At 47.1% G+C, this 16,021-nt stretch overlaps 1 protein-coding gene across 1 annotated transcript in view; it reads right to left on the bottom strand.

Moving 5' to 3' along the window:
* The window catches only part of SHROOM3 (shroom family member 3), a 79,893-nt gene extending 65,030 nt beyond the window's left edge, over window positions 1-14,863 (bottom strand). Inside the window, exon 1 of the mRNA XM_069012414.1 lies at window positions 14,811-14,863. The gene's annotated coding sequence lies outside the window, so the exon portion shown is untranslated. The remainder of the gene's footprint in view (window positions 1-14,810) is intronic.
* Between the last annotated feature and the right edge of the window lie 1,158 nt (window positions 14,864-16,021).

Below are 16,021 nucleotides of genomic sequence, written 5' to 3'. Positions count from 1 at the left end.
ACCATCCAATGCAACATGTTGGAGCTGAGTCAGAAAATACTGAACAACACTGATGACTGTGGAGACCTGTTGCAGTGTAGGAACAGCAACAACAGCAGCTACACTTTATAGGGAGATGTGGGCTCCTGGGCAGGATGAGCCAGAGGACTCAGACTGTCTGAGCAGACTCAAGTCTGCATTCCTAGTTTTGTTTTAAAATGTTATTCTGAACGGTACAAAGAACAAAACTTGTGATAAACACTGAAGAGAATGAGATTGAACCTCAACAGCCCCCAGCCATCTACAGCCTTCCTTTGCTGCTCCCACTGTCCAAAACCAAAGCAACCCAACTCAGCTTCTTTCCCTTCCTGCTGGGGGATTGTGGGAGCAACCGTGCCTGGATCAAGGATCTTACTCTACATTACAACAGCTTTCAAGTAGACCATACAGCAAAGACACAACCTGATGCTAAGGTACAGTTAAATTGAGCCAGAGTTTGTGTTTGCTCAGTGAAGCTCAGAACATCCATCCACAGGTGGCTTTTGCTCTTAGCTTTTTCCAGCCGAAAAGCCAACTGCCTCGTGCCTGTAGTTCAGGCTGGCTACTCACAGTCCCCTGTCCCCAGCAGCTGTGCAAGAGTTCCTGGGGAGGGAGAAGAGGCTAAAGATGAAGGCAGCGTTGCAGAACCCGTAAGAATACCCATACTGGCTCACCGAAGAGCTAAACATGACTAAAGACACCAAGTGCTTGATTTTAATTGCTGTTTTCCCCACCCCACTCCCCATGGTTTTTGGTGGGTCATTTACTGGGAAGGATGGCTGCAAAGAGCACGGTTATGACTGAGTAAGCTCCTGATTAAAGCCCAAATCTCTGGTTGCAGCAGCATTGCCGTTTTCCCTGAATGAGATCAAAAGTAAGAGATAAAACATATGAGGAGGTGAAAGGCTAATGGCTCCTGAAAATAGTTCGGTGGTGATAGGACTGAGATTATTTTTTCGAACAACATTTCTCTCATTAAAAGCAGGTAGGTATCAGATTTTAATGACTTGTTTTTTCCCATCTGGGTAGGGCCAGAAAGACTTTACTCCCCTGTTCTCCACAGTCGTCTTTCAGAAGAAATGCTTTACCTGCCTTCTTATCATGGTTAAATGATACCTGTGCTTGAAAGCAGGATTTCTACCCTTCCCTACAACCTCAGGCAAATATACCTGGTTCTCAGAGAGCTGACAGGAAGGCAAACCCCCTACTGCAAACTGACAGCTGTCAAGTGATAATAAATACCTGTAATAGGGAGAGTTTTATCCCTCCTCCCCGTACATATCAGCTTTCACTGAAATTATACCCTGCTCCCTGTGATCAAGCCACTGTAGCTGTGTGCCCAGCTTCAAACACAGCTCTGAGCACTGGGGGAAAAACTGCTGGGTTTCCTCCCCTCTCCTCCTTCATGACATCTCTTTGCAAAGGGCATGAAACCTTCCCAGTTCCCCGATTCCCTCTTGTCCATGGGGGCTTCTCTGCAAATTTCGGTATTTATTGCATGCTGTTAGGCACAGAAATAACATACTAAAAAATATTACGGAAACCAATATACTGTTTGAGAAGGTTAAATACCCCAAACTTCTGAATGTCTCATGTCAAACTTCTTGAAACTCTCATGTAAATTTACAACTTACAATTCCTCATCTTAAGGGAGTTCAAATACTTTAAAAAAAATCACTTTGCTGAGTCACAGCAAGAGGTTGAGCAATTTGCAGGAATGAGGCCTCAGTTGCCTGACAGCAGGAAAAAAAATGTTAAGGTGTGAGGAGAAGAGAAATCTGCATTTCAGAAGGGAATTTCCAGGGGAAAGAAAGGAGTAAAACCATTCAGACAGACTGACAGACAGTCTGTCCCTGCCCCTGCTGACTGAAAAAAGGCTCTTTCAGCACTAGCCCTTCCCCGTGGCACGCCGCCTCACACTGGTGTGCTTAGGAGACAGAGTTCTTATGAGGCAAAATCTTCCCTGGAATAAAAGTTGGCATCTCTCAGTACCACCAGTGATGCTGTAACCTCAGAGAATCCGGTCCCACCACTTCATGATGCAGCAAAGCCCCTCAGCCACAACAGAGGAACTTTGGGGCCGGAAAAAAATGATGGGCACAACAAATCAGTACACTGGGATTATTTACACCTGTTATAACCTTGGTATTCGTAATAATAAGGCAGAAGGGGTCTCTGTTTTATTGAGGACAATCAAGTGGCTGCACATCCACTGGAGGCTTTACTGACCTCATGGCAAATATAGGTTCACACTTGATTTGAATAGAAAAAGATTTTGGCAACTAACAATGACTTACACACATAGGCTCATGTCCCAGCGCAGAAAAGAAAACGCCTCCCCAAACCAAACACAAGCTGAGCTCTAAAAGACCCTTTCTCCTTCAGCACGCATCACTCTGGAGCAAGAATCCCAGCCCCGTTCCCGCTTATTCATGAGTGTGCGCATGCAGGATCGGGGAAGAGGGCCGGGAAGAATTTCTTTACGAAAAAAAAGCAGCGGCCCCATTCCTGAGCCACTGTTGCTATGGGCCCGCGGGGCTCACAACAGATGGCAGGAGAGCCATCCCTTCGCCCGGCTCTGAAGCTGTCCACTCAAGCATGCCATTCGCATTCCCCACATTCCGCCGGGACGTGGCCCCGGCGCAGGGCGGTCGGTCCCCGGGACACCGCGCCGCCCTCTCCTGTCCCCGAGGTGCCCGCGCTGAGCCGCGAGGCCGCGATGTGAGGAGCAGCGGGACGACAAACCCTGTCGGGATACAGGATTTTGCCACTTTCTCTTCTGAGGGTTTGAATGACTGGGAAAATGTGGTTTGCTAACCGGAGGCTCAGTCCTGGACGCTGCCCGTTTCTGCGTCCTTGTAGTGGTCTGAATACGAGTGAGAAAACAGCCCTGCAACGCCTGATCCAGACCAGGGCTGTGCATCTTCCTGCTGCTTGGATCGAGGAGGCAGCAGCCTTCAGGATAAGGGCTTGAGGTGGGGAAGGCTGGACCGAGGCAGAGACGTCCTCTTTGCTGCAAAGACATCACCGCATCCTAAACACAGTTCAGAGCCAAGGCCACGGCCAAAAAGGATTCACTGTCCAGCAGGTGTTACAAACAGCTGAAAAGTGTGAGAGAAAGTGAGCAGAGAGAAAACAATGTAAAGATGGACTAAGGGAAGTGGCAGGTGGGGAAAAGCACCATTTAAGCAGCACAGATGTCCAGGTGTATAGAAAGGGGACACCAAATGCAGCAGCCAAAGACTTCAGGTACAGGATTCTGCCTTGCTGCTCCATCTAGGCTGGAGGCGGGCAAGAATACCTGCAAGAGCCCCCAAAATATGCAAAACCTTGTTAAGGGTTGAACTCCCCATTCCTGCAGAGTTCACGGTCCCAGACTTCCTCTTTGTGCCCTGCAAATCCTGCCTGGGAACCAAAGCGTGCCTCTAAATTCCAGCAAAGCGCTCCGAGCTCCCAGGGCACAGGCAGGCTAAGGAAAAGGCAATCCACCGGCGCTCCCGTTGGACACTTAATGGCAGCGTTCTGGTCTCCTACACCCAAACAACAGCCGGGCTGGCTCTGCAGTGAGGAATTTGAATGTGATTTGCCTGTCGCTTGCTGATCACACCGAACGGGGCTCTCGGGGGCTTATTTGCATTTGGCTGCTGGAGTCACTGGGTTTTCCTTTTTTTGGGGGGTGTTACAGCAAGGATGATGGAGACAAAGGGGCAGATGCTGTGGGCTGGCCGTGTGCAGCTGGCCATCGCATTGTGCTGAGCCGCAGGGCTGCTCCAAGGCAGCCTGGGAAACGTGCTCCTTGCTCCCAGGCAGCCTCAGCCCAAATCCAGCGCCACTCTCCTTTAGGGATGGGACTCGCCTGACCCTCCCAAATGCCATTCTCCCAAAGCACCGGGGGGATATTGTTATTTTCTAGTTTGTTTTATTTCCAAGGCAGACATGGAGGAAGCCTTAAGTTGGAGGAAGGAATCTGACTTATGCTAGAAGTCATTTGGGTGGCTGCATGTGCAGTCTTTTCTGTGCAGGCATGCAGGAAATTTTCCCTCCCTCTCACATACACAATGGTTTAGATTTGGTATTTATGAGCTTAAGTTAGAAATAAAGGAGGAATGAAGTTTCCAGGTGGCTCTTTCTTTCTTTAATCTTTTCTATGTTTCTCCCTCCTTGTCTTTTCTATCAGTCTTTAATCAAATTCCTGCTGTTACTTTTATTGAACAAAGGAGATGCTGGCACAGACCTGAAGTGCCTCTGTACATGGGTTGCCCTCTAACAGCCAAGTTGCTACGATTTATTACTAAATGGTCCCTGCAGGCTGTAATTTATGAAAGGCAGAAAGAAATGTCCAAGCTTTGGCAACTGAGGTAAATGCTAATATCTGGTAATTCTTCAGCCACTTGGGTTTCTATGAGGTATTGCCTTTAGCCCTTTGAAGGCATCCAAAAGACTTCTCTTTAACAGAATATAAAGCACACCAGAGAAAACAGCAGCATCAGCCCAAGATGAATTTTTCAATTTGCTTGAAGGAGGCAACCACCAAAACTCTTTAGCTCAGGCATCTCTTCAAATTTCAGACGGGAGGTTCCTCTCGCTGCTGCAGCCTGGGAATATGGTCACCCCTGCAGGCATCAGGCCACGCTGCAGGGTGATGGGATCTGTGCTGTAAAACAACCTCTTCCTTCATGCTCTGGATCCTGGTCAGCTCTGCTGCCTCAGGAATCTTTGGGGAGACTCCCATGCCCACTAGTTTGGCCCCAGTGTTCCACTAGCACCACTACAACTTCCTTTGACCTGCACTAACAACTTTCCCTAACCAGACTGGATCACCACAGTTTAGAAGAAAAACCAGTTACAATTTCTGTTGAAGTGCACAGCTAAAGCTCTGGCCCATAGTCAAAGATAAAACAACCCCAAACAAACTTCAAGTTAAAAATATCCTAATAGCAATGAAGCAGCTAATGAGTTTAAAGATTAGTTAATGGGTTTACTAAAGGAGTTCATGTGTCAGGAAATAATCAAAATCAGAGTTCAGTGAACTTAGTTTTATGATTCATGACCAATCTGAAAGGGTGGATAGGTGTGTGTACCATATACGACAGGTCTTCAAGGAATGTAAATTTGTGCAGGTCCAACTGGAGCTACACTGATTGCCAGCACTGGAGCTGTACTGATCGCCATCCCTCGTGAACCAGCCTCTTTCACATTCTCTCTCTGCTCCCTGCAGTGCTGCCTTATTGATCAAACAAGAGCATATCCCAGATTATGGGGCTGGCCCATCTCCGTCGAACAGTGACGTAAAGCTTTAGCCTGGTTTGACACCCACTTTAAATGACTCAACTTATAAAAGGTGAGGGCCAAAATGAGTGCCACGAACTTGAGCAGAGACTCTTCCAGACCATAAAACTGCAAACTGCACCCTACAAATCATGGTGCGGACGTGAGTCAGATCCCCTGCTCACGAAGACTCAGCGTCCCAAGTGCATGGCATTATTATTACCCTTGGACACCGAGGGCGGGGATGGCCCTAAACATGCTGTACAGCTCTGGTGGCTTTACCAAGTTCACCTCTCCTGTGAGCTTCTGGCACTTTTCTAGCCTCAAGTCTGAGAGATTTGCTTACATTGCCCAACAGCCTCCCAGTGACAGACCCCGAGCGCCGGCGCAGCACCGGCTCCCCGTTTGCTGCGATCTCGCTTGAAACAGAAAAATCCCCCCCGGCACTGCATGAACACTCATTTGCTCTGAAGTTTACGATGCTCGTGACGTTTGGGACCGAGAGAGTCCTTAAGACTCCCGCCCTCCGTCTCCCACAGCCCCGCGGCGAGGTCCAGCTACCGCCCCCGGCGCGAAGCCGCGCCTGGCCGGCTGTGCCGTGGCTGGGGAGAGGCCGCTTACCTTGGGAGCCACCAGAGCCAGCCTCAGGTATTCCCATCCTCGCGCCGGAGGCAGCCTGCCCGTGGGGAGCGCGGCGCTGGGAGCAGGGAATGGCAGCACCGCCTCGGAGCGCGGCGCCGCGGGCAGGGCGACTGCGATAACGAGTTGCAGATACAGGTGCTGTGCAGAGAGGCACCTCGGCACCAATCCCGCAGTAAAAAGCAGGAGGTTCGCTCAGCACAGGCAGCTCAGATTACTGCCCTCCTACCCAGCAGTCGTCAGCGGGCCTGACAGACAGGAGCAGAGACCGTGAGGAAAGGGGGAATGTGCTGAGTGAAAGTGCCAGTCAGCTCTGTCCCGGCTCCCCGCAGATTTGGGCTCGGTCCCTCTTATAATTAACACTGGTCTTTGCGGGGAGAGAGGGGAAAAGAAACCATATCCAAGAAAGCAGTGTTTTCAGCCAGCCAGGACTCAAACTTCACCCCCCAAACTGCAATTGAAAAATGTAATTGGGAGGTGAGGGTGGGGGATAGAAACGGTGAAGTGTAGCAGGGTCCCTGTTGCTCACTGGCCCCTAAGGGGGGGCTCGACAATGGACTGCAGGGCTGAAAAAGATGCCATAGGAGAAGGCTGTGGACACTGGATGAAGTCCATGGAAATAATCCCAGAAAAGCACATGGCCCTCAACCCACTGGACCCATCCTGCTACAGAGGAAGTCAGCCTAATGCAGCCAGGCAGGTTCAGGTGCTCTCTACCCAACCAGGCTGCCTTAACACCCAAGAGAAAGCTGAAAACATACATTAAATATACATTACGTATATTAAATTAACATGCTTTTCCTACCGGGAGCAAAATGGTTCATTTCAGGCCAAACAGAACATAAAATTGCATTTCCATTTAACCCTAACTAGTTCTCTTTCCAGCCCAGCTATAAAGTCAAAACATTCACTATCTCACCCATACTTTTCACCACATTTTTCTCTACTCCAGTGTCCCCTTGACTTCAAGTAAAGAGAATACATCATCCTCTTCCACGCAGTTACCTTTTTGAATACCTCCACCCACCCCCTGACATTTCACCTGACAAGAGCAATCATTTTTAAAAGCCTCGTAAACATAAAAGCCTCAGTGGTAACTCTGAGCTAACTGTCTCTTTTCACCTTCCTAAAGACATATTTTTTCACCACTATTTCTGATTTTAATTTCCTTACACATTCTGAATAGAAAAATAAAAGTTATGGTGTATTATGCAGGTATAACCTACCTAAAAATGTTTTACATACATGCACTGAAAATCAGAAATCAGCCCTGCCTCCCTTCTAATGCCAAAGTCCAACAGGCAGGAAGCTGAAGAAAGGGGGATTGGAAAAAAAAAGTTCTATATTCTTTGTTCATCTGTGTTTGGGTGAGTTAGTCAGGCTGCCCTGTGCTACACACAGGAAGAGTTGTGCATATAAAAGACCATTTGATACTGTCTGTGCAGTGTCTGCTCTTCATTGTTCTTTTGCCTGAGATATTCCATGTATCCAGCCATAAGGGAGAAACAATGCCAAGGGATTTGGATGACCTGTACAAGCCCATTCATAAAAAACGTAAAGGAGTTACAGTAATCACTACACCCTAACATCTGTTTTGCTGAAGTAAACCCAGGCAAACACATTTTATATCAGTAGGATTACATCAGTGTTCATTAACCTCTCCTGACCTCACCTCCCTTTCAGAGGAAACCTTGGATCAAGCAGGAAGAGCAAGGAAAAGATTTTGTGAAATGATTTTATATTAGTAGCTGAGCAACTAAATATTTAAGCTGGCTCTGGCTGTGTACACATATACATCTGTACACATCAGTGCCACCCAACCAAGAAACCCCTTATAAATCTATATTTATAGTCAGCTCCTAGGATTAATGCCATGCAACTGCAGCTCCTCACAGCAGGGATGATGAAACGCAGCTATTCTCAGCTTCCCCTGCAGCTGCCCAGTGAAGGTGTCACCCTGCACCCCTCTGCACCTGCACAGGTAACCAGAACCCCTCTCCAGTCCAAGTATTTGCCCTGTGGACTAAAGGTCACCCCACACACCATCCCAGATAGTGAATGATGCACAGAAGGCTGGGAGAACATATGCTTTTTTGTCTGAGTTTTCATACTATTGTGATCTGATCCAGCTCCAACCTAATTGTCGGGAAATTCCAAAAGAAGGAGACTCACGCTGTAAAAAGTACTTTGTGCGGCACTGGCAAAGATTTCTCAACTCTTCCAGAGTCACTTGCTGTCAAATCCAACCCCAGGTTGATTATTGCCTGAAGAAGGCAAACTAATCCACAGGCACTGGGTGAGAGGAGCAGCTAACTGGAATGGCAGTGGCTGCAAATTCCTGGGTTCCTAATGCAGCTTCAGATGAGGGGTCAGTCTGTAACATCCCAGAGACAATAACACATCATGGTGGCTGGCATTTATTTTTTTCCGAGGCATTTTCTCACTGTCCCTATCAGTGGCCTAAAATTTTCTTTTATTCAAAAATTGTATCTAGATCTTCCTCACATTTATTACTCCCTGTGGTAAATTTCCTGAAAGCCTGTCAGTCTTAAGCTGTAGCTAATTAAATCCTAGACAGTAAGGATTTGCCAGTGATTTAAAAATGAAATTCTGTTCATCTCTCAGCTGTCTATCCCTTCCTAATGAGACAGGAACTGCAAACATTTCGATGAATGCATGGAAAACTCCTCTATGAAAATACTGGTACTTGAGATATTGAAGACTGACCAGTTTGATCCAAGACACAAGGAAATTTCGAAGCCTTTCCTCACCTAGGCACAGAGTGTACAGGCCTTGGAAATCCCATCCAAACAGTGGGTGAGGCCCCTAATAAGCTTTGGCTGGTCACACCCATTGGCATCACATGAGGAGCTGCAGGCTCCAACCAAAGGCTCATTTTTTTTTGGCGTTAAAAAGATGCACTTTAAAAGAGCTGAGACACAAGGAGACATGAGCAGGGGGCATGCTGAAAAGCTGAAGAGGAGTTCAAAACAAACATAAAACAGTGCTAGACACAGACCACCCTGCCAGCCCTCGAATGCCAGCTTTGGCCTCTAAGCTGTCAGTCTTAAACATTCCATGTGCATGAAGCCTTCCTTTCTGCCATTCCCCCAGTCATCACCACTGAACAAAACCCAACCACACCGCAGAGCAGCTCTTTGGGAAGGCGCTCCTGCACTGCTGCGGAGCGGGGCGTGGGCCAATGCCAATTCTAATTAATTTCATTCACAAAACTTGGATTTATTCGATGCAATTTTTTGGCACGCTGTCGAATATGGTACAAAATTACACTAGTGTCATAAGAGGAAAGGATTAGTCGACAGACTTCTTTGAAGAATTGTGTTGGCACTTGTCTTTTTGTAAAAATGCCAGCAGCTTCCCCTCTCTCCAGGAACAGCCCATTTTCTCCTGGTCAATGAGGAAAGTCACTGCTCAGTGAGGGTCTGAGCCAAAGCCTTTAGGAGTCTGTGGGAATCTTTCCACCGATTTCCATGGGCTTGAATCAGCTCTGAGCCACAGATGTCAGTTGTACTGACATCTTCCTCCCACCCTTCGACGCCTCCATAGGGTCATTTATCAGGTGGAATGGAAGATTTTTTTCCTTTTATTTTTTCCTAAAGCCTTAGTTGTAGCGATTTGCTGCCAAACGAAGAACAACTCTGTAGCTATGGCATAAGTGCAAGTATTCAGGATGTCTGGGTTTAATTCCTGATCATGCCACAGAGGTGTTTAAACGAGCTGATTAGAACCAGATCTGTCTGAAAACACAGCACTGGCCCTGGGAGGCCCACGCAGCCCAGCACCTTCTCACTGCCAGCACCTGGAAGCAGACGTGTCAGGAGGAGGATAGGAGCAGAACAAATACCCCTACAGGTCCAGTGTGCTCCAGCCCCGGCAGTTTGCAGTGTGTAAGTGTGATGCAGCCCCTGGTGCTCAGCATCAGGTTTTCCTGGGCCACAGGACTGGTGTTTGCAGGGGGCATATCCCTGGGTGAATTCTCAGGCTGTTCAGTGCCTGCATAAGGCGGCTTCCCTCTGATGCTCCCAGTCTCAGGGTTGCAGCATGCTTCTCCCAGCATCTCCCCCAGGTCTCATCGTTTGGGCAAGGGGGCCCAGGGACAGGGATGTACCAAGAGAATAACCCAAATAACCCAAGAGATGCAGGGAATTTGTAGGGAAGCGTGAAAACGAACATACAGATTATGGTCATAGCCAAGGATAAGCTTAATCCTTCCTTTTTGTACAGTTTTTAGCACAACAGGAAAAAGAGGATAATGTTTCCTATTCCCACTCCTCCTTTATTTGACTTGTATTTTTAGTCTGAGGCCCTTTGAGAAGGAAAAGAATTGCAGGCACTGCTAAGCCTGAGACAGACACAAACCACTACCACTGCAGACAGAAAATCAACTACCTTGAATACTGATCTTCACTAGAATATTGTATATACCACATAAATAATACTTGAACGGGCTTCTTGCAGTCACCGGTATCAGAATGATTGGATATATGCTAAGAGCACACATGTGCATCTTGGAGTAAGCAGTTTAGCTGTAAATCACAGCTTGTTTGAGCTTCATGTTTTGTCCAATCTCACTGGCTCTGCAAACACAAGTGTCACGATCAGAGCCCCTCACATCCCAATCTGTGCTGGCCTGAGCCCTGAAAACAACACCCTGGAAGAGATCTGCAGGGCCCCTGCACATTGGCATGGGCAGAGCAAGGGCCTAAAACCCTGGTAATTCTCTGCAGAATATTTTTCCTTGCTGTTCCACCAGCAAACTTTAATAGAGCTTTGCATTAATTAACCAAGCCTAAGGCTGGATCCCTCCACAGTGCACTGTCCCCTATACGAGAGTGACTTCATGAGCTGTGCCCTCTGCCCTCCCTGCACCCGCAGTGGCTGAGGAGTGGCCTGTGGGAGGCCTTGGCTCAGGCAGCGTTTGTGCTGGGAAGGGTGTGTGGGACTTGTCCCCGAGGCCCTGGGTCCCCTTGGTGGCACAGCTCCGTGTGCCACCACGCCTGGCTGCCCTAATTGCTGCTGTTATGGACACACGGGATGTCCAGCCGTGTAAACAGTGTGACGCTCCCGCAGCCATTCCTGCCTACTGACCTGTGCAAAAGCCTATTTTTGGCAACTGCTCCAGGCCACTGTGGGGGCTGTAAAGCACACAAGGCCATGCCCACGGTTTGAGCCTTATCTTCAGCTGATCCAGGCATGCACAACACAATTAGATCAGACTGATACCACTGAAAAGGGTATTTTTTAAATTGCACCCAACTCTGCTGTTGGATACTGCAGTTGGAGAGGAGGCAACAGTAAAAAAAAGGTTGGAAAAAATGATGTGTATTTCGCAACAAACCAGCTAAGCCTTATTTCTTTTGTAGCTGTGGCTTTCAAACCTTTTCTCCACCTGGTTAAAGATCAACTGAGTATCAAAACGTCTGTAAGGCAGTTTGCTGAGGACAGTAGGCCAGCCTCCCTCTGAAATCCAACAAACTGGTCTCTCCAGTTTCCCATTGTGATTCACACCAGCTGTTCCAAATGGGCAAACCCTGAGCAAAGCCATCTCCCCAGCATCAGCCTGTGAATTCCTCAGGCCTGATGAAACTGGTTCTGTTCCTACCCAGGGTGAGAGACATTTGTCGCCAGCAGTGATACAGACACACTGAGTCACTCCCTGGGCTGCAGAGTAGCTCCTACTCCAGCTGGTCCTGGGCTCAGCACAATGGAGTGTGAGTGTCAGCAAGGTCCCTCAGAGCACACCAGTTGCAGGCCTGAGGTGTACAGGAATGAGCAAACACACACATATCTGAGTCCATTGCCCTGGAAATGAATGGGCAAAACAAGCACAGGGAGCCAGCGAGGAATGGGCAGAGAGGCATGACCTGGCTTTAGGAACAGCCTTTGAAACAAGGGAGATGTGAGTAGCTGGATTAAAGAGGAAAAATGAACATTTGAAAACTGTCAGAGGGCTTCTGAGCTGGGGACGAGACAAACAAAATGCAGCTAGAGAGCATCCATGAAAACTATTCAACAGTTATCTCCCAAATAAGCATCCTCTCAAGGAATAGGCACAGGATTTACTTAACACTCAGGCTCATTAGGTCATTCTCTGCCTCTGCCCTACTGTAAGTCTGAGCAAGGAAGCAAGAAGTGTATAAATTCACAGCTTCATGTCTCTCCTCCTGCAAGTTCCTCCCTGAGGACAGCAGGACATTTGCACAGGAGTGAGAGGCAGGCTATGGTCCTCATGTACTAAATGCTCTGGTGTTGGTCACTTAATTTAAACCATTGGTATTTATTAATATTAAATACCCTTGTGAGACAGCTAATTTTTATCTTTATCTATTTTAGCCTTTTAGCCTTTCCTCTTGCCCTGAATTTTCCCTAATTTTGCCTTCACATTCCCTTTATTGAAACTGTTCCCACTTTTTCCCTCCATTACACTGATCGATCAAACTTGAGCTGATGAAGACTGATCATGACACATCAGTTCTGGCATTCCAAGAGAAATACCACATCATTGCCTCAGCCAGGCTGCAGACCTGCAAGATGTTGTAACATCTATTTTTGCTTAGTAACACATGGAGAGGCTCAACCTTTAAGTACTAAAGGCTTACCTTTGTCCTGAAATAAAAACCAAGATTAAATAGCAACCTGAGTATGCTATGCGGACTATGACAGAATACATCTGATTTTAAAAATGTGTGCTTTCTGTCTGGTGTGATGGTTGGTGTCACCACCACACCATGACAGAGAACTTCTGAGGTTTTCATTTGAAAAACAAACAACTAAACCTTCAAAAACATGCTGACCTGGAATATGCTCTGCAAAGAGCCAGAACCATGTGCACCAAGCAGACTTTGCTGTTGTTTGTATATAACTTTTAAGGAGTAAAGTCCGTGTCTGTGGGAGCTTGTGTCACTCCATAAGGAAGAGTTTCTGTGAATACTGAACACACTGACCAAAAATTCAGGTCACAAATGACAGGTCAGGAAGTTTTCAGACTGCTGGTACTTGTAGCAAGCAACCCTAATTCATTTTAATTCAATCATTATGGCAAATTTACAAAAATCAGCATCACGAGCATTCCAAAAATAATTTATTTTCAGATTCTGTAGTACTGCAAAGCATCATCTTGTCCAACCAACCAAATCCAACCCCAGGTAGGAAGCAGGTTAGTGCTGCCTTTACCTTGCAGGCTTAATGGCTAAACTCATTCTGTCTGGGGTCAAGGTAATTTGCACCTCTTTCCTCTTTTCTCACCATTCTCCTCTGGAATCCTTATTTTATCCCTTCCTACTCTCTAGAACTGGAGACAAAATCTCTTCTTCTACCCTGGCCAGTGTGCTGAGTCTGGCATCATCTCTGGTGATTGAGAGAATCCCACTGCCCACAGAGCAGTCAGGACCTCACATTTTTTGGTTTTTGCTGCCTTCATGCCAGCACTGCAGGGTCATTTGGGACTGTGTCAAATTACCTGAAGGCTGGGCTCTTAGCTCTTAATTGCAATTTTCCAGTTTTAGATTTATGGATTATCACTGAGCTTTAAATGTGCATGAAGGACTCAAAGTACCTTGGCAAGGGGATGGTATGTGAATGTAATACCTCTAGCAGTGTACATTCTTGATCTTTCTAGTGGTGATGAAATGAAGCCATGAAAGACTCCCAACCAATTTTTCTTTGTGTTCACTATAGTAATCCAAACCAGAAGAACATCAAAATTCCTTGAATATTCATTAAAGAGGGAAAAAAAGGCAAAAAGGTCTTGGGAATGTAAAAAAAATGCAGAGAAACTGTTACATTACAAAACAAACAGGTTCTGTTTCACAGTTTTGCTAAGTCTGTTTGAATAAAACATTTTGCTCAGTCAGTACAGTTGGATTGCAGTCTACATGGGCCTAAAGTAAAAACCATGTATTTTTAGAAAACACTCAAATTGCAACAAACTGCTTTTGCAAATCCTCTCCCAATGGGTGCACAAACCATATAACACTTCTGTATATGAATATTCAGAATTTGCTGTAAGGTTACCTAAAGATGCTTTAGTTAAACAACAAGATAGAGTCAGCAAAAGCACTAAGTACAGCCCAGAGAGCAGGAGGGTGTCTGAGCTGGTCATACCTGCCCAGCTCATGCATCACCACTCAGATGTTACTCAGTTGTTCCAATTCAGTGACCCAAAATGACACCTTTTGTTTGACTAATGACAGATCCCCAGCTGTGCTGATCCTTACCTAGATTCCTTTTTGGGTAAGTGTGGAAATTGAGGACAGAGCACTCCATCAAGTGATACCAGATATCACTTAACTGGCACGGAAAGAAACTGGACATGGCCACAGCAAAAGACATAGAAGGAGCATTTCTATTAAGGTTTTAAAAAACCAAACAAAACAAACTCCAGACCCAAACATCTCTGATTCAAAATCCTCTATCACTCACCTGCAGAACACCAAACAGCTCCAAATCTTGCTCAGGCCAGTGGAAATCTTTCTGCTGTCACAGCAACAGTGACAACATGCAGCAAACGAGGCAAGAGCTATGTACAGAACGGTCACCCTTTTGCAGGGAGCCCTGGGCACTTGGGAGGAAGATGGGACTGCTTGTGCACCACTGAACAGGGATCCTGGAGTGCCGTGTGGCAGTGGAGAAGTGCAAGAGAATTGGGTGTTTCACTTGCTTGGATGTATCAGTGACAAAGGAGTCCTAGAAATATTGCCTGAAAAGAACACGCATTTGCCCTTGGGCTAATGTCGGTGTGCTCAAAGCAAGCCCTCTGCTAAGATTAGGCCAAGCCATAGGCTTCCAGCTAGAGAAGTGAGGGGAATGGCTGGGTGGCCTGTGGGGCAGAAGGAAGGCAGGGAACGAGTGTGGCTCTTTCCTACCTGCGGACGACAAGCTTCAGCTTCTTGTAGGAGCCTTTCACTAGGGAGATGGCCTCTCTCCTGGAGCTGCTCAGCTCCACCTCGTTGATGTTCACCACTTCATCACCAGCCTGCAGCTTGGATGGCAGGGAGTCTGCCTTCCCTCCCTCTTCGATCTGCACAGGAGAGAGGGAAGAAGGCAAAGGTGAGACATGCCTGACATGGTTTGGCTTTCACCTGCAGAGCTGAGCGTGTGTCTCTGTTAAAGAAATTCATCTACCAGCCCCAAACTCTGCTCCTGGATTAAAAAATCCTGGTCTCCCTTTGTCAGCCAGCTCACACAGAGGTCTGTGCTTCCCACCCCTATGTTTCATATAGATGAGAGCTTGGAATCAGCAGCCAGATGAGTTCTGCCAAGAAGCACTGTTTAGAATAAGCCTGAAAGGTCTTTGGTATTTGGAAGCAGTAAAGGCCAGCAAAACAGCCATGGAAGGCCTCTTGATAAGAGCACTCAGGCACCAGCCCAAGGGCAAAGCCAGGATTAGAAGAGGTTGGATGTGATTTTTTTTGTTCAAGCTCCCCTTCATGATCCAGATGCCTGATGAACAACAGCTTCTTTCTTACTGGCCAGCAGCAAAGCAGGAACACTCTGGTGTAGGTAATTAATGATGTGCAGCATCTCGGGTTTTTCAGCTAAGGGTATAAAGACAGTAGACAATTATTTGAATTTTATGAGAAAGTAAGCAGCCTGCTCAAGGCCATGTAGTGGCAAGGCTAGAAGGAGACTCCTAGGGCACTCCCGTCTGCTTTGTACAGCCCATCATGTACACGGCATAGGGACTCCCCATCTGGGGGCCAGCAAAAATACACCAAGTGTGGAAAGAAGTCAGTGAGAAGGCAGAGGACAAGAAAATTTGGCCCAGGATCTCTACATCACAGCCTTGTGCACTAGTGCACTCTCTCTGCAAAGGCATACACTAGCATAGCAGAGGGCCAGGTTAGGCACTGCAAATCTTGAGTTTCAGGAGACTTGGGAGTGCTACTGGCTCTAAGTGCAACTGATAATTACTTTGTTTGCAAAACTTGCCACCACAAAATCTGCTATTCAAAGCACCCAGCAGTCCCTGCTCAACAGAGGCTGTGACCTGTGTCAGCAGATGTCACGGGACCCACACTTTTGTGTAACATCTTCTGGCACAGCAGAAGTATAACCTCTTCTTTCAGGCACTCAC

Source organism: Aphelocoma coerulescens, chromosome 4 (assembly GCF_041296385.1).
Source record: "Aphelocoma coerulescens isolate FSJ_1873_10779 chromosome 4, UR_Acoe_1.0, whole genome shotgun sequence".
Classification (NCBI taxonomy): Eukaryota; Metazoa; Chordata; class Aves; order Passeriformes; family Corvidae; genus Aphelocoma; species Aphelocoma coerulescens.
This window is presented reverse-complemented; position numbering and strand designations above follow the sequence as displayed.